The 17296-nt window shown below is 37.2% G+C and overlaps 2 pseudogenes; both read right to left on the reverse strand.

The window, feature by feature from the left end:
- Nucleotides 1–12649: 12649 nt before the first annotated feature.
- LOC145267325 (U2 spliceosomal RNA) lies at nucleotides 12650–12775 on the reverse strand (annotated as a pseudogene).
- A 1310-nt stretch (nucleotides 12776–14085) lies between these two features.
- LOC145267343 (U2 spliceosomal RNA) lies at nucleotides 14086–14263 on the reverse strand (annotated as a pseudogene).
- Between the last annotated feature and the right edge of the window lie 3033 nt (nucleotides 14264–17296).

Consider the following 17296-nt stretch of genomic DNA (forward strand, 5'->3'; position numbering starts at 1 on the left):
TACCGCAGTTCTCTACAAAGTTGCATGGATATTTTTGTTAAAACACAACTGTGGTTTTCTTAACACACAAAAGTATACTACATATTTTTTAATCAGTTTTTTTTTTACTTTCACAATTTTCTTGGAATTATAAATGTTTATTATTTATCGTTCAAATAGTTATAGTTTTAGTCAGACAGAAATATATAATAACTTGATGAAATTTTTGAAAAATATTGGATGCGGATTATTTCTAAATTAAACTTTTTTCATCCATCTGATGATAAGAATATTGGAAAGATCTTTAATTTAAAGGACATACTTTTGTTCTTTTGTTTGATTTGTATAACATATAAACATGTAATATATATAATGTGTGTGTAATTACACACACACACACACACACACACATATATATATATATATATATATATATATATATACTAAACTTTTTAGCCTGTTACAGTTACAGTCAGTTGACTTAAAGTGAGTTCTGTATAGCAAATTCATGGTTGTGTATGACTTAATTTGTCCTCATTCTTGTATTAAATACTAGTTCCTAATCGTGCATCGACGCAGTTGTTTACGAGAAAACTTCTAGAGTAAATGTGGTGTTGTTACTTATCACTATTAATCCCTAATTGTGCATCGAACGTATACCATAATACTTAAGTCGCTGCACATTAGTCCATAATATATTTCAGCAAGATCGGAACAGTTGTCTCCGAGAAAAAGTGTAACGGACAGTAAAATAGACAGACTACGAGCAACATAATATTAATGTGTAAGTATATATATATATATATATATATATATATATATATATATATATAGTATTTTAGGTATCTACTTAAAATTTTATATATCTATTTTCAGTATTTACTTCGACAGGGTTCGATACGTAAGCAGAGCTACATAGTAGGTTTTGAAATATATATATGATAATTAAGCTACACAGAATTTTCTGCGTGTCATGAAGATTCGTGAGGCTTTTGCCTGACGAATCCTCAGGAGGATGTTACACATGGGGAGATTCAAAGTCCGAACGTCAATCGATCTGTCTTCGATGCGCTTCCAACTAAACCACCGAAACCATTACTATACATAAAAGAAGGCATCCCATAGTAATTGTCTGTATTTTTTAGATCAGGTGTTTTCATTGATTGAGATTGTCGGACTGAATTCCTCATGTTGGTTGTTATTGTTCAACGTTTCGGCCGTTTTGCCCTCCGGCCTTCGTCAGGTGTTTTGTATCGAACTGGGGATCCGTTTGTTAGGAGTCTCGAACCCAACCCTTTATTATTATTACGGGGTACCGTGTTCGGACTCCAGCTAGGCTTTGGGACATATTTGCTGATTCTCTGTTTTGAATGTTACTTTTTCACTGCCTTCGTTCAGGATTGAACTCAGCACCTTTGGGTAACTGTAAACTTTGATACAACGTCTAGGACCGCTCGGCCATATGTCACTAGGACAATTCTTAGTTGGTTTTTGTTAATGTTATTCAAGGTTTTCTCTCTATATCAGAGGTGTCCAAATTGCATTCAGCTCTATGCTAGGTTTGCTCAGTAGGTTGTTATGTCCGAGCATTTGAGCTGTTTCTTTAAGTTTTCTCACTTTCCAGTGGGTATCTCTGTTTATTATTTTTACTTCATCCCATAGGGGGCGATGGCCCCCCTCTCCATCCAGACATGACTGGCTATACCCGATTTTTCCGTCTCCCCTTTAGTTACCACTTTTCGGTGTTCTTCCACCCTTACTTTAAGGGGGCGGCATGTTTCACCCTTGTAAACCTTTCTGCAACTGCATGGGATGGAGTATATGCAGTTTTTGGTCATGTTCTCCTCCATACGGGGCTTCACTCGTACCAGGTGTCCTCTGAGTGTTGACTCGCTCTTGAATACCGTCCTGATGTTGTAGGGGGCACATATTCTCTGAATCTTTTCGGAGATGCCTCGTATGTATGGTAGGCAGACCGTTGGAGGTTTTTGGGTTTCATTCTCCTCTCTTATACAATTAACACGTCTGGTGGATAGTATGCTATCGGGGTAGTTGTTGCGATGGAGGGTATTCTTTAATCTGACCATTTCTTGGTGGTATGACATGGTGTCGCTAATTATTGTCTCTGCTCGATGTTGTAAGCAGCGTGTGATTCCATGTTTGATACTGTATGGGTGATGGGAGTTGAAGTTTAGGTATTTTCCGGTGAAGGTAGGCTTCCGATATACGGATGTCTTAAACCCATGCTCTGTGCGTGATATGAGTATATCAAGGAAGGTCAGTTGGTTATCTTTTTCTTTTTCCATTGTGAACTGTATCGATGGTCTTGTTGAGTGCACATGGTCTAGGAGAGCCTGGATGTCTTCCTGATGGGGCCAGAGTATGAAGGTGTCATCAACGTATCTTAGCCACATGGTGGGATTTAAGGGAGCTTAACCTAAGGCCATGTCTTCGAAGTATTCCATGTATATGTTCGCCATCACTGGTGATAATGGCGAGCCCATAGCTAGCCCCTCCTCTTGTCGATATAGGTCATTACCCATTCTGAAGTAGGTTGTTTCTATGCAGAATGTCAGCACTTCCATTAAGTTTGGCAATGGTACACATGTGCGCTCTTCTATGGAGAGGTCCGCAGCTAGTCTGTCTTTAATTACTGCAAGTGCCTCACTAGTTGGGACTTTAGTGAACAGGCTAACCACATCTAGGCTTACCATTTGGTTTGTACTGATGAGTGCTCCCTTGATCAGAGTCCGAACACGGTACCCCCGTAATAATAATAAAGGGTTGGGTTCGAGACTCCTAACAAATGGTTCCCCAGTTCGATACAAAATACCTGAGGAAGACCGGAGGGCAAAACGGCCGAAACGTTGTGACAATAACAACCAAGATGAGGAAGTCAGTCCGACAATCTCAATCAATGAAGGCATCCCATATTTAAAATAAATTATTCATTTGGTTACATTGTTACAATACTGATAACTAAAATAACTCGATTTATTTTATCAAAAAAATGTTTTTTCAAAGTTAGTACCATAATTTTTTCTTCAACTTATTCAAGTCGAATATTTTAATCACGGCGAACTTTTATGATGTATAGTATTGTGTGTTTCTGTACTTTCATTGTATGTTTCAAGCAATTAGTGCTAAACTATTAGTGGCAATTGCATACACATAAAATCCTCAATGTAATGCTTTTTTTCTTTTCACAGTTTTTCTCTTCATTCCGTCTTATGTTCGCATCCCAATACCCAATGTTTCTTTGAGAAGGTAGGATGTACTGCTTGTTTTTCTATTCAAATACGGCTTTTGTTAGGTATTCATGCGTAATTAATTTGGATCTACTGTAGATCGAACATGTGGAACATAGAGTTGCTTTCTTGTATGATAAACAAACGTCGCTTTAAGAAAACTGATTATTTTGGGGGAAAAAACGGAAAAAAAGCAAATGTAACTTAAAACTATCTTTGTTCAGACACATTAAATACGAAAAACTATTCGAATGGTCCGTCGACTTTGTATCGTTTTGAATCCATACATACGCTTTTCAAACTACATAAATAGGCAAGCTGTATGAATAGAGACATGTGTTTAACAGGAGATTACATTCAACCGACTTGCAATTCTATTACGTTCATGGTCAACATGTCCCCATGAAAATGAAAATGTTCTTTCTTTTAGAATAGTTGACTGTTTCGGGTGATATTGTCTTCTTTGTCGATTTTTGAATCCGGTCAGTCGTAATAATGTCGTACAAGTGTAGTTAAAGAAATTAACTCTTCTGGATATAAAATAAAAATACGTTAACTCGTTTATGCGCAACCGTATGCTTATGATTGTGTATATGCATGAGTTGAGATACCAAATACAAGCCTGGTGTTAAAGTGAATTGGGGCTGAGGCAAGATTTATCCTGGATTTTGGCTCAATGTTTATTGAAAGAAAAATCTGGCCTTATGTGGGATCGATGTGGATTCAAAAGGGCCATTTAGAAAATGTTCTGATTCATATAAAATAGTGTTATTTATTTATTAATTCAGGTGGAGGCATGCGCGAATCCGGTTGCGCAGAAACGAGTTTAAGCATTTCAATTTATATATCGAAAAGTAAACATCGCTAGTTATGCAACTCAATATAAAGAATACGAGTATTGTATGAAAGTGATCTACAACAATAATATTTGAACTGTTTTTTTTCTCATTCCTATTCACATTGTATTCCTCCTCGTTCTTTCTGCTGTTTTTATGCGGATTTTTGCATAGAGCTAAGGAAGATCGTGCATCGCAAATTTTTTTGTCTGTATAAAGTTTTCTTCGTTGATCAGAAGGATCACAAGGTTTTACTCCCGAAACAGAGAAATGCAAAGCACTGACTGTGCAGGAAGTCAGATAAGTTTTAACCCAAAACACAAATACGAATAGCTCAGCAGCAAGACTATCACTTTCACTCTACATGTAAGGATAGAAACGACCTAATGACGATTGATACTGACTGATTCTATCTGGATTTTTACAAGTACTCTTTTAGCCGATTTTCAGGCTTAATTCCGCTTTATATCAAACCTGTTCGCTATGGGTGTCCCTGCTAGGAACCCGATGGAAAAACCTTACCAATACCAGTTATCCAGGTGAAGAAAGGTTGAACATTATAAAAGGTTCAGTAACTGGCTACTCAACGGTTTTCGAACTCATGTACGCAATTAATTTAGGCATGTCCCTTCTGTTAATTCTCTGTGTTCTTCCATCACTCCTAAATAAATGGGTCCTGGGTATGACCTTGAACTATCTCCGATGGTGAGGCCCTAGCTTGCGGGCTTTGGGGAGTGTGGAGCCACCCTTTAATTGCCATTGCTCCCAGGCCCACTTTGACCCGGAGTGGTAGTACCTGTTCGGGTCTCAACTATGGGTTAAATAGAATCCGACTTGAAAACAACAAATATATTCTATTAAATTTTTTTTTCAAAATAATTTGATTCGGTATTAACTAACCTGAAAAGGGTTGATATGCCGTAAAACAAAAACAACCAACCTAAACAAATGAACGACTCATTATGAATTTTGGTCCTCTAGGTACATTTAATTTGATACAAAAAGATATAAAGAGAATCATTCGTGAAAATTTGATACCTTCGATTTTTTTACATGGAGGTCACCACTTATCAAGGCCCGGAAGCCACTCGGAGATAAGGGCCATTGCGTGTACAGTAATCAATGGGATAGTATCGTTGTAATCGTTAATATTGGACTTTTGATAAAGTGTCTTACTTAAGGGGGCGGTTCATCAGGAATTTGTTTATGTTGGACTTGAAGGCATCCAAGTTGTAGTCAGGTGGGAAGCAGGCAAACGAAAGAGTTCCACAGGCGTGAACTTCTAAGAAAGAAGCTTCGTTCATGGAATCTACATTTTGATTTAGGCACAGATAAAGAGTGTAGAAAATTATTGACAGTTGTTTCAGCTAGACGGGTATTTTTTCGTGAAAGATTGGCGAGGTGGGACCAGAGATTGGAGCTCAGGCGAGCACTTGCCATGGAAATAACGATAAAACAAAGACAGGCTCGGAACGTCTCTTCTGTGGGAGAGAGGTTGCAGGGAAGAGAAAATGATATCCCCCACTAAGCCACGAAGTCTATTTTGTATTCTGTCAAGGCAGGATAGGCTGATTTAGAAGCCCCTGCCTAGTTGTGGCAGCAGTACTCCATCCTTGGATGTACTTGGCTTTTATATAGATAGAGAATTGCATCAGTAGTGAGATATATTCTGGAGCGGTAGAAGGATCCCACCATTTTCCCAGCGACCTTGGCAATCGACCTGATGTACGTGTTCCATTTCAGATCAGGAATAAAGGTCAAGCATAGAAGCTTGTCAAAACATGGAGCCTCCCCAAGATGAGAATCACCCAGTTTAATTGATACCAAATTGGGATCAGAGCGGTTTTAGATGCATTATAAGTAATCAGCCACCTCTTCCCCCACTGTACCACGCGCTCAAGATCAGAGGAGAGAGAATCAGAGAGAACTTTGCCATTTGATGTATTGCCATAGATGGTCGTTTCATCAGCATAGATGTCAACGAATGATGTAAGTATGTATTTTGTGAGATCATTGACGTAGATCAAGTTGGGCCCAGGATGGACCCCTAGGATACTTCAGCATTAATACTGTAGGCCTCTGATTTCTGTCCATCAACCACTATTCTTATGAATCTATCCGAGAGAAATGATTTAATAATTGAGAAAACATTTCCAGTTATACCGTAGCTGGAAATCTTGTGATGTAGGTTTTATGGCATACCTTATTGAAGGCCTTTGATATGTCAAGAGCAATTGCCCTAGAAAGGAAGCCTTTGTCAAGAGATTCACTAATCATATGAGATATAACCGTTAGCATATCTGCTGTAGATCTAGCAGAACGGAAACCATATTGCGTGTCACAAAGAAGTATATTTCTGTTGAGGTGGTTGACTACTTCTCTATTTAATATGGATTCCAGCAGCTTACTCATGACACACAGGAGATTTATTGGTCTCTACTGAGATGGAGATGACTTATCACCTGAATTCTTAAATACAGCGCACACTGATGAGCTTTTCCAGGGTGTTGGAAAACACTTCTCTTGAAGGCAACGCTTAAACAGTTTTGTAAGTATTGGAGCAAGTTCTGGTTGAAGCTTTTTCAACACTATAATTGGAATGCCGTCAGGGCCAGTTGCTTTACTGGAATCAAGGTTCTTGATTAGCTTGGCGACCTCACGCACAGATATGTGTATGTTGCATAGCGTGCTGTCTGTTATAGGAGGAAATATGGGGAGTTGATGGCCTTCGTCACATAGGGTAGAATTAGCTGCAAAGTTTTTGACAAATAGTTCGGCTTTGTTTGCTGACGAGATGACCTCAGATCCATTAATGATGGTTAGGATAGAACGCACGATTCTATTCAGGATCCTGTTTGCTATTTACCGGAACTGGTGGGAATCAAGCCGCTACTCAACCACTTTGGATTTAACGGACTGAGCATATAGCTCTCTTGCATTTTTTATTACTCTTTTACAGTGATTGTTGGCAGTCCAGAAATTAGCTTTAGTCTCAATGTATCTATTACGTTGGTAGCTATGGAAAAAGTGATTTCTGTGCGCGATGGCAGTGGCGCCTTATGGGGAGAACAATGGCTGGCTGTTAGGTTTTTGTTGGAAATTTTGGATTGTATGAATCGGTCTATGCCTACAATTAACTATTCGGTCAGGTCTGATACTATAGAGGACACATCCTTTTTATTATTGGAATGCAGTGGTAGATTACATGTGAATGTACGGAAGCTATCCCAGTCAGCCATAGAATATCGATGTACAGTACGGTGGAAAGGTACGTCTGAAACCTATTACATTATAGTTTTACCTTAACTGATACAACGGAGTGGTCGGAGGATCCCAGCAGAGATAAAACGGAACATGAACATAGGTCAGTGGAAGATTTGCATACTGACTGGTAGTATCGGGCACACAGGTGGGTTCGTGAACAATCTGAGTGAGGTCATAGGCAATGGCAAAATTATGACAGAATCTCCCCTCATCGTCTGTCTTATTTGCGTGGGTCAGCCATTTCACATTATGGAGATTTAAGTCACCGCAAATGTGAATGTTAGCCGAAGGATAAGCAGACATGATGTGGTCAATTTTCTCAGATATACTCTTAAAGATAGTAACTCCGCTGTTGTGGAGAAGATAGAGGGCAAATATGAATGCGGTGGTGCAAGCAAATGCAACTCGGAAGCACATATTAAGGTAAATGAACTCTTCTAGGGAAGTGGTCGACCCTATGCCAGTTTGGCTTAGAAAGAATATGCCCGGTTTTGTCTACTGTAATTGGGTTTCAACCTCTGGAAGGTTGGAATGTAGACCCCTGATGTTGGAGAAGGATACATGGTAGTAGGGATCCACGTTGGAGGATGGGGTTCTAGGTTCATTTGTGTTTTTTTTTTCTGGAGATATTTCATGTTGAGTTTTCAGATTTGTAGATTAGGTCGACAGACTTAGTTAGAACAGGACAGAGGGGGAAAGTAAGAGAGAAAAAGACAGGAATTTTTTGTAGCACGTGATAAGGTAAAGTCGTAACAATTACCCACTAGTATGGCATATAGAAGCCCCACCAGCAAATACCGCATGGTCCAGAATCCATTCAGCATATGGCAATATAGCAGCCCTAGTACTTTGAACCTGCTGATAGGACAGCCTCCTTAGTGGTTAATCCGAGGTTCGGGTCCCTGACTATCAGGCGGATAACGTCAGTCCAGATGAAGCGTTCACTTCAAGCACCCTTACTAGTGATGTGGCCACAAGGATAGACGTAGAAACAGAAAATTTCCGACATCTCAAGCTATTGTTCTCGACCTGGAAAGCAGCTTTTTATTCCCCCTTTGTCAGAAAAATCACTCATTGGAAATGAGGACGAAAATGGAGAAGCAAGAGTTACTGGAGCTGCCGATTACACACCCACAGCGCATTATCTACTCTCCATTAAAAAAATTAAAAGGTAAAAAAACAAAACAAATTAGCTACAAGAGACTTATTAATATCTACTTAATATAAGACCGTTGCTCCATTCCCAATTAAAGACGATATTTGAAAATAGTCTCCCCTCCCATATTAATGCGTGGATATTTTTGACTTTATCTACATCGAGTTAGAGTGTTCGAGCTTCTAGCTTACATTATAATTAAAATACGATAATGGAACTTTTATCGATTCGTGAAGTCGGGTTATTTTGTATTAATTTAGATTTGAAGAACTCGTTTAAAAACTAGTTTAGAGTAATACCATTTGGGTTACGTATTAAGTTTAGACTAGTTAAAAATAATGCATACTGCAGAGAACAAGCCGCGTTGATAGTGCAGTTTTAATTTGGAACATTCTCGTTTTCATGGGTTACTTTTTTTTCGTTTTAAATATAAGAAAACAGTATTTGTTAATAGCATATTTCACAAAAAAGATTTAAAAACAAAAGAAAAAGTGCAGTTTAAATTTTCAGAGTTTAAGTCAAAGCTGAAATAAGAAAAAAATGTTTGCAATAAACAAATGTTAGCGACATTACATTGGGAAATGTTAAAAATAAATACTAGATTAGAACTCTTTAAATTTCAGTTCTTCAGAGGAATTCAAATTTCTTTAAAGAGCATTAGACAACAATTAAGATTCCCTGAGTTTCAATTTCTTCTCAAGTTCTGCTAAGCAATTATATTTTTGTCGAATTAAGATCACGTAATGCCATTTGATTAAGATTAAAATAAGGATTCTAGACACAATGTTCAGTAACTAATATTTTGAATTTATTGTTCATATAGGAAGATAAATGTGACGTACAAATCTTCTGTTCAGGAAATTAATTTCACCTTTCCTTAAACGGCTATTCTTCTTGTTGTTTATATAATAATATTAAGTAAGTTAAATTGGTTATTTTTTAACGACTGATTACGCCAATATTTTATTAGAAATAACCATTTTATTTTGTTGAACGTTGGTCTATTTTGATAATTAGAATAAAACATAAATTTATGTTATTCCTTCCAGAAAAAATAATCTGGTTGATTTTTTCGTATAATCACTATTTTAGAAACAAATGATATTAGTATGGCTACGTCTATTACAGTCTTACTTTCTTCATTTTATTGGAAGAAATATAAAATCTAACCAAAAAGCATAGAAATGACAGGTATATACAGCTATATCTATATAATAAAGTACTTTTTACATTAATCGATCCCTTTAATACAGAATCAATATTTCATTTGAAGCAGTAATTTTATTTATTTTCTATGTTGTACCAATGAAGGGAATTTACGTGAATTTAGGTGAATATATGTTCTTATGAATAACATTCATTTCTTTCGGGAAAATAATTCATTCGGTCAGTTTATTTTTGTACCGGATCTATTTTTCAAAACAAGATATAACTTTCTATTCGCTCAAAACATATTCATTTCATTTTGAGTAGAATAAGACATAGTAGCGTTTCAATACCATACGCCTATTGTGATTGTCAGTTTTGTGATTGTCAGTTTTGTGATTGTCAGTTTTGTGACAATAGAGACGAGAAGTTACCATATTCAAAGCGTGTCAGCTGTTTAGTTCGTTGAGCGATTGTTCGCCAAAAAAATATCTTCTGCTCAAATTTCTGAATTTTGAAGTGGTTACTAAGTCGCATGTATAGAAACCAACAATCTTAAAAAGACAGAATAAATATAAACGACGGTGCATTAAGTGCGTCGGTCTTAATGTCTGAAAGCAAATGGACTTCGTAGATGAAATCAAATTTAAAGAAAGAATCGTATTTTAATAATTTTGGATAGTGTGAAAGTAGAACGTAAACTTGCTTTAGTGATCTAATGTCTACTGATGTAGGTGTTGGAAATTACCGTTCACCTTTGTCGTGTAGCTAGGGCCATAAAATAAGCCCATTAAAAAAATTTGGAAGTTAATTCGATGGATGAGGATTTTTCTGGAAATCCGGACAAAAAATGCTAAGATGTTAAAAACTTAGAGACAAAATGTAGTAATTATGTATAGAGTGTTACTTTATATAAAATTCGTGGTCTGACCATACGAGAAGAGATTTAAAGTAATTTTTTTCTTTTGTTTTTTTTTTTCGCGCCTATATCGCGGCGGTAATACGCGTATAATGAAATAAGTTGCAATCTGTAATTTAGCGATGCATTAGAAGGTTATGTGTGTGTGAATTGAATGTTTAGTGGCCGCATGCAGATGCCCCGTATCCCAAATAGTCAGTCCGTTACAGGACAATAGGACACTGGGCGTGTAAGTCGATGTGGTTGAAATAGGGGCAAACGTCTCATAATTTGAATAATGATAAACTTGGAAAATACCTTCAAGGTAAGCATTTTGCTAAAATGCAAATGGAAGGGTATTAGCGAATGGAGGGTCGGAAGGAAGACAACCTAAAAGAGGGGGAGCCTAGAAGCAAAACGCAAGAAATCGCATTATGTCTGTTGAAAAGCAGTTCTACTTCTCTCAGCCTACTGAGTCTGATGAGAACAGACACACAATGCGACGGTCATGGTCAGACCAACTCTGACGTGGAACGGTGGGTACATGTGGCAAAAAGGCGGATTAACACTATATATAAATTGTACTCTCTTTCGACTTTATTCTTTCTAAATGTACCTATCTCCACTTTCTCTATCTCTCCCTCTCTCTCACATTTTCTACTCTCTCTCTCACACACACACACACGCATGCATTTGATTCTTGTATCTTTGTTCAATTAACATTTTCAAACCAAGCCAACATCCACGTGGGTCTCCATGAACAGACAAGGAACTGGAGACAACAACGCGAGCATTTTTGAAACCTGGATAACAAGGAAAGTGCACGTATTATATTATACACCTACAATGGTAAAAGAACGGAATAAAAATTTACACTACAAACAAGCTGCATGTTTATAAAGATAGATTGTGAAGTCCCTTTAATATCGGAAACATATAAAACGCCATCGATAAAACGGCAACAAACACCAAAGAGAATTAAAATATAATAAAAGAAAACATTAACAGCTTTCTTGTAAAAACTATAGACGAAAGTCGACGCTAAAAAAAGATAGTATTTTTAATTCATAAAAAGAAGATAAAAAACATCGATTGAACAAATCGAAAATTTATTGCAACATGATGCCTATTGCAGGCGCCGTTGAATCGATACGCAGTTTTTTTAATTATTTTTTTTATTATCCTTATCTAAAGAATTCTAACCATTTCACAGAAAATATCTTTCTTGTGGTGTTGGTAGAGGCTCTACGGAATAAAGATAGACGATAAGAATATCAGAATGTGTTCTTTTTATATTCCTCTGGCGCATTTCTTTTCTGAAACCAAATTTATTACACACCTAAAATGTTATAAATGTCAAAGTTGTGAACTAGTGAGAAGTATTCGACACTTATTTCCTGGTTAAAAGTTTTCCTTTTAGAAGAACGTCGCTATCAAATATCTACCACTCTTAGAAAAGAAAGAAAAACAGATAAGACGCGGATTGTAATAAAAAAATGTTTTATTACTTACTGAAGAGGGTGGAATAATTTAATGTTATGGATCATTTGCATGAAAACGAATATTTCTTTTATATTTCTATTTTCATATAAATTCAAATATGTAGCTATCCGGCGTTACGCGGTGCGTTCCACAGTGGTATTTATTTTGAATATTAAACAGCTTTGTCTAAATAATGATGAAAAATATTATAAGAGGATTGAAAATGATAAATCAAATAAACACAATAACGATTTATGACAAGTATTTTTATATGAAATTTGGAGACGCTTATGATTTAGCTTACCCCCGGCAGTCCTAGCGGCAATGTCTTTTACAGATTAGAAATTCTTGGACAAATAAGACCGATAGCCATTAGTCGCGTGCTCTCGTGTAATGAATGAATGCGTGAATGTAGTATTGACATGAAATTCTTAAAGATAAACTAAAATTACCGTTAAATGGGCTGAAATGACTTAAATAAATAAAAAGTAAATGACTGAGAATGATTTTAATGAACTTAAGGATGAATTGAATGACCTTAAGAATGACTTGAATGCTTAAACAATAACTGGAATCCTTCAAAAACAACTTGAATGATCTGAAGAATGACTTGAATGGCTTTGAGACTGACTGGTTGTAAAGCGGGTGATCATTGTACATTAAATTAATACAGAAAAGTGATCCCCCACTTTATATCACAATAAGTACAGGATGTAGTAAGACAGATACTACACTTTGATCTTGGCCAAAAGGCCAAGAAAAGGATATTTATTTGCACCCCCACCGAGCAAATTAGGCACAAGGCCGATATTTTTAATGTGAGGAGTGAAGCGGAAATGGGGACCAACTCCCCGGGGAGTAAGGGAGCTGGATAGTGAAAATTGATATGAAGGGTTGCCCCTACATTGACCAAGGTCTTATATGTGGCCTGTCCCCACATATGGTCTTTGCTTGCAGTGTCTGCCGGAACAGATGTTATTTATTTGCTCCCCCACCGAGCAAATTAGGCACAAGGCCCATTTTTAATGTGAGGAGTGAAAGGAGGGGGAAGGGAAAAAGGGGACCAGCTCCCGAGAGGTGGGAAATGGGAGCTGGTTAAAGGTCAGGCATGTGGGGTTGCCCCCACATCTGGTCTTTGCTAGTCAAAGCTTGCAGTATCTGCCGGAACAGATAGTATTTATTTGCTCCCCCACCGAGCAAATTAGGCACAAGGCCGATTTTTAAAGTGAGGAGTGAAGGGGAAATGGGGACCAACTCCCCGGGGAGTAGGGGAGCTGGATAGTGACAATTGGTATGAAGGGTTGCCCCTACATTGACCAAGGTCTTATATGTGGAGTTGCCCCCACATATGGTCTTTGCTTGCAGTATCTGCCGGAACAGATGGTATTTATTTGCTCCCCCACCGAGCAAATTAGGCACAAGGCCAATTTTTAATGTGAGGAGTGAAGGGAGGGGGAAGGGAAAAAAGGGGACCAGCTCCCGAGAGGTGGGAAATGGGAGCTGGTTAAGGGTCAGGCATGTGGGGTTGCCCCCACATATGGTCTTTGCTAGTCATAGCTAGTCATAGCTAGTCATAGCTTGCAGTATCTGCCGGAACAGATGGTATTTATTTGCTCCCCCACTGAGCAAATTAGGCACAAGGCCGTTTTTAATGTGAGGTAAAAACCAGCTCCCCTAAAAGTAGGCAAAAAGGGGGCACTCTGGTTACCAAAAATAATAATTGTCCCAGTATAGAGGGTTTCCCCTCCATTGACTGGTACAAATTATCTTAAGTGCAGTATCTGCCGGAACAGATGGTATTTATTTGCTCCCCCACCGAGCAAATTAGGCACAAGGCCCATTTTTAATGTGAGGAGTGAAGGGGAAATGGGGACCAACTCCCCGGGGTGTAGGGGAGCTGGATAGTGACAATTGGTATGAAGGGTTGCCCCTACATTGACCAAGGTCTTATATGTGGGGTCGCCCCCACATATGGTCTTTGCTTGCAGTATCTGCCGGAACAGATGGTATTTATTTGCTCCCCCGCCGAGCAAATTAGGCACAAGGCCGATTTTTAATGTGCGGAGGTAAGGGGAAATGGGGACCAGCTCCCCGGGGAGTAGGGGAGCTGGATAGTGACAATTGGTATGAAGGGTTGCCCCTACATTTACCAAGGTCTTATATGTGGAGTTTCCCCCACATATGGTCTTTGCTTGCAGTATCTGCCGGAACAGATACTACACTTTGATCTTGGCCAAAAGGCCAAGAAAAACATCTATTCATAACAGACCTTTGACATTAACCAAAAAGGCCAAGCACGGACAGACCGACTGACCGACGGAGTGAATTATAGAGTCGCTTGCACGCGACTAAAAATCTGTTCATTGAATTTCTGCCCGATGCTAGACACACCGTGAAAGAACGCTTTTCAAAAACAAACAAACTTGCTCTAAAAATGTTTACTCTTTTATTTCTCACGTAGGTTTGTGTTACTTATTTCCACTGGCGAAGATGAAGTACAATCTCTAAATATGTGGAAAAAGTCATGAACAATGACGACGGTATTCGTTAATAAAGGTCTTTCATATAACCGGCAATGCAACAACCCTTTCATACGAGTGATACATGTGGCAAGTGAAGTACATGTCAGGTGCTAAAGAGTATGTCTAAAGTGTCAACGTTGCTTCTGCTCTATTTAACTTGATATTCTAGATCAAGTCTTTCCGAATTTTAATGAAACCAATGAGTCTCGATGCCTTTGGTGTAATTTTGGAGTGTAACAAATCGCTGTGACCAACGAGTAGGACTTCCTGCATACCAGACAATCTTCAGACACGATCTTCGTAAACTCTATGCAAAAGTCTGACTTAATCCCACAATAGCGGCATTCCTGGTAATTCGAATTGCATACCGAGGTTGCTCACGCAAAGTAGTTTAAAGTTTTTGTAAACTTTAAAAGATAACATTTTTATTAATGTTAATAAATCTGATAGTATTGTTGTTCAAGTACTTTTTTTTAAATCAGCCTTGACACATAGTATTCATATACTTGCCACAAAATATTATGTGGCACAAAGCAGGAAGGTAAAACCAGAAAAACCCAGCGCTCCAACAGAAGAGCCAGATTAATTTTTAAAAATAACTTGGTTAGCATTCCCCCATAGGGAAGCTTCAAAAAGTTAAAGGTAAAATAGCTTCTTCACGAAGAGAGAAGTAAGGCCTAGGCAACCGAACCCTATAGGACTTCTCAAGATATCAAATACTACAATCTAACCAAACAAATGTCCCATCAAATTTTAAAGATCCTCGGCTGCTATTTAGGAGGAAGATTTATCAGGTAACTTTCGCTGACGACATGATTTTCTTCTGCTAAGAGATGGAATTTAGCTAATCTAACGCAAAACTCGGTTTTTAAAAATTAATAATTACTTTTAAATATTGTTTTCTAATGATGGCATTTAAACAGAAATAAGATATCCAAGTTTTTATTAAAAATAAATCAATTGAGAATTTGCTTTTAATTTAGATTTTCAAAACATCAATATAAAAAAAAACATCATTAATTATGTGGTGATAAAAAGGTAAAAACTTTCAAAAATAAAAACAAAAGAAAAAGTGTGACTTCTGCATCACCAGTTCATCTCGAGTTAATTATTTGATTAAGTAATACATGAGTTTGTAAAGGCAAGAAAATGTAAAGTATAAATTAACAAAACAACCAAATTTCTTTCTTTTCTCTTTTTTTTCTTTCACTCTCTCCCTTCAAGGCTAAGGTAATTTTACTATTTGCTGTAATCCTCTTTTTTATAATGGACTATTGTAATCATGTTATTCTTTCTTTATTATATTAAGCAGAGAATAACCAGAGAAAGAAAGAGAGAAAGAGGAGAGAGAAACGGAGGAATAGAGATGGAGAGATAGTATTAAATAATGCACGAAGTGACGGACCAAAAACAACACAATCGCCATTAATTGACACGTTTTGAGACGGTTGGCAAATGTACTACACAGTCTGTTCACTAATGCCAGTCACAACTGAACATATAAACACGCGTACAACTATGAAATGCGATAACTATATACATATTAGAAAAGTTTCGAAAATCAAAAATACATATACGAAAAGAATGAATGGAAAAACGTTTGATTATCAAAAGTCAGTTGTACGGTGAATGCACTGGTTATTTTAAAGATCGCACGATGTGTAGAACAATAGCTGACTACCTACAGTGTGTGCAGAGACTCACGTGCCATAAAGACTAAGTTAAAACTGTGATTACATTTGGGTTTCTTTCGAGTGAAGACGACGCCATACCATCCTACAACTTTGATGTTGATTATTATACACACGTGTTCTTATCTTCAGATTAATACAACACATCTAATTTGGAATGAGATAAACAACATCAAACAATCTTTTTGTAGCTGCAAAACGGATGAAGCAGAAATAAAATTCTCACATCAGACAATATTTTTTTACCGTGTTATTTCTATAAAAGTTATTTTTGCAATGTTCCTTGTTCATAACTGGAATCATTTTGGAAGAAATATTAAGCTCTATTAAAGTATAAAATTATAAAATTTCACTTACGCAGTTGGTTTGTAACGATAATGGCCCGCAGACTCTAATGTGATATTACCTTGATATATAACATAACTATGACACACACTGTTTCCCGTTGAATTCACAATATTAAGCCACATTGAGTCTGGTTAGTTCCAGATCCTGGATGACCATTTCAGAATATCAGATCCTTACGACACTGTCCTGAAATTAACCAAAACTGCCATATTTACGCAATTAAAATTGTTTTTTATCACCGAAATATTACCTAGATATAGAACATGGAATTAGGGATCGCTTGTGAATTTCTATATTTCCCAGAAACTTCTTTCGTTGAAGGAAGCCAGCTGAACCTATCTCGAATGAATACTCAATCAGAACGGAACAAATCAAGACAAAATAAAGGGACTGCAATAAAAATTTACTAGAAATTTATGATGCAACTTAATCTACCGGTTATGTTTGAAAATTTGCATACTTATATATTATTAATATTGAACTTTCTTCGCATTCAACCAAGCTAAGAAGTTAGATACTCAAGATGGTGGTAGGTTCAGTGCATGGAAAACGTAGATACTATATCAATAGAGAATGCTATGTTTATGTGATAAATATAGATTAGTATGTATTTTTTACATATGAGTCAACACGTATCACAAAACCATTCGAGGGTTAGTTTTATCTAGATCGACAGATTGACAATTGAATGATTAATATTATGTAAGAAATGCAAAAATCTACATA

This window comes from Euprymna scolopes, chromosome 42, assembly GCF_053919585.1.
Source record: "Euprymna scolopes isolate OS-2025 chromosome 42, ASM5391958v1, whole genome shotgun sequence".
NCBI lineage: Eukaryota > Metazoa > Mollusca > Cephalopoda > Sepiida > Sepiolidae > Euprymna > Euprymna scolopes.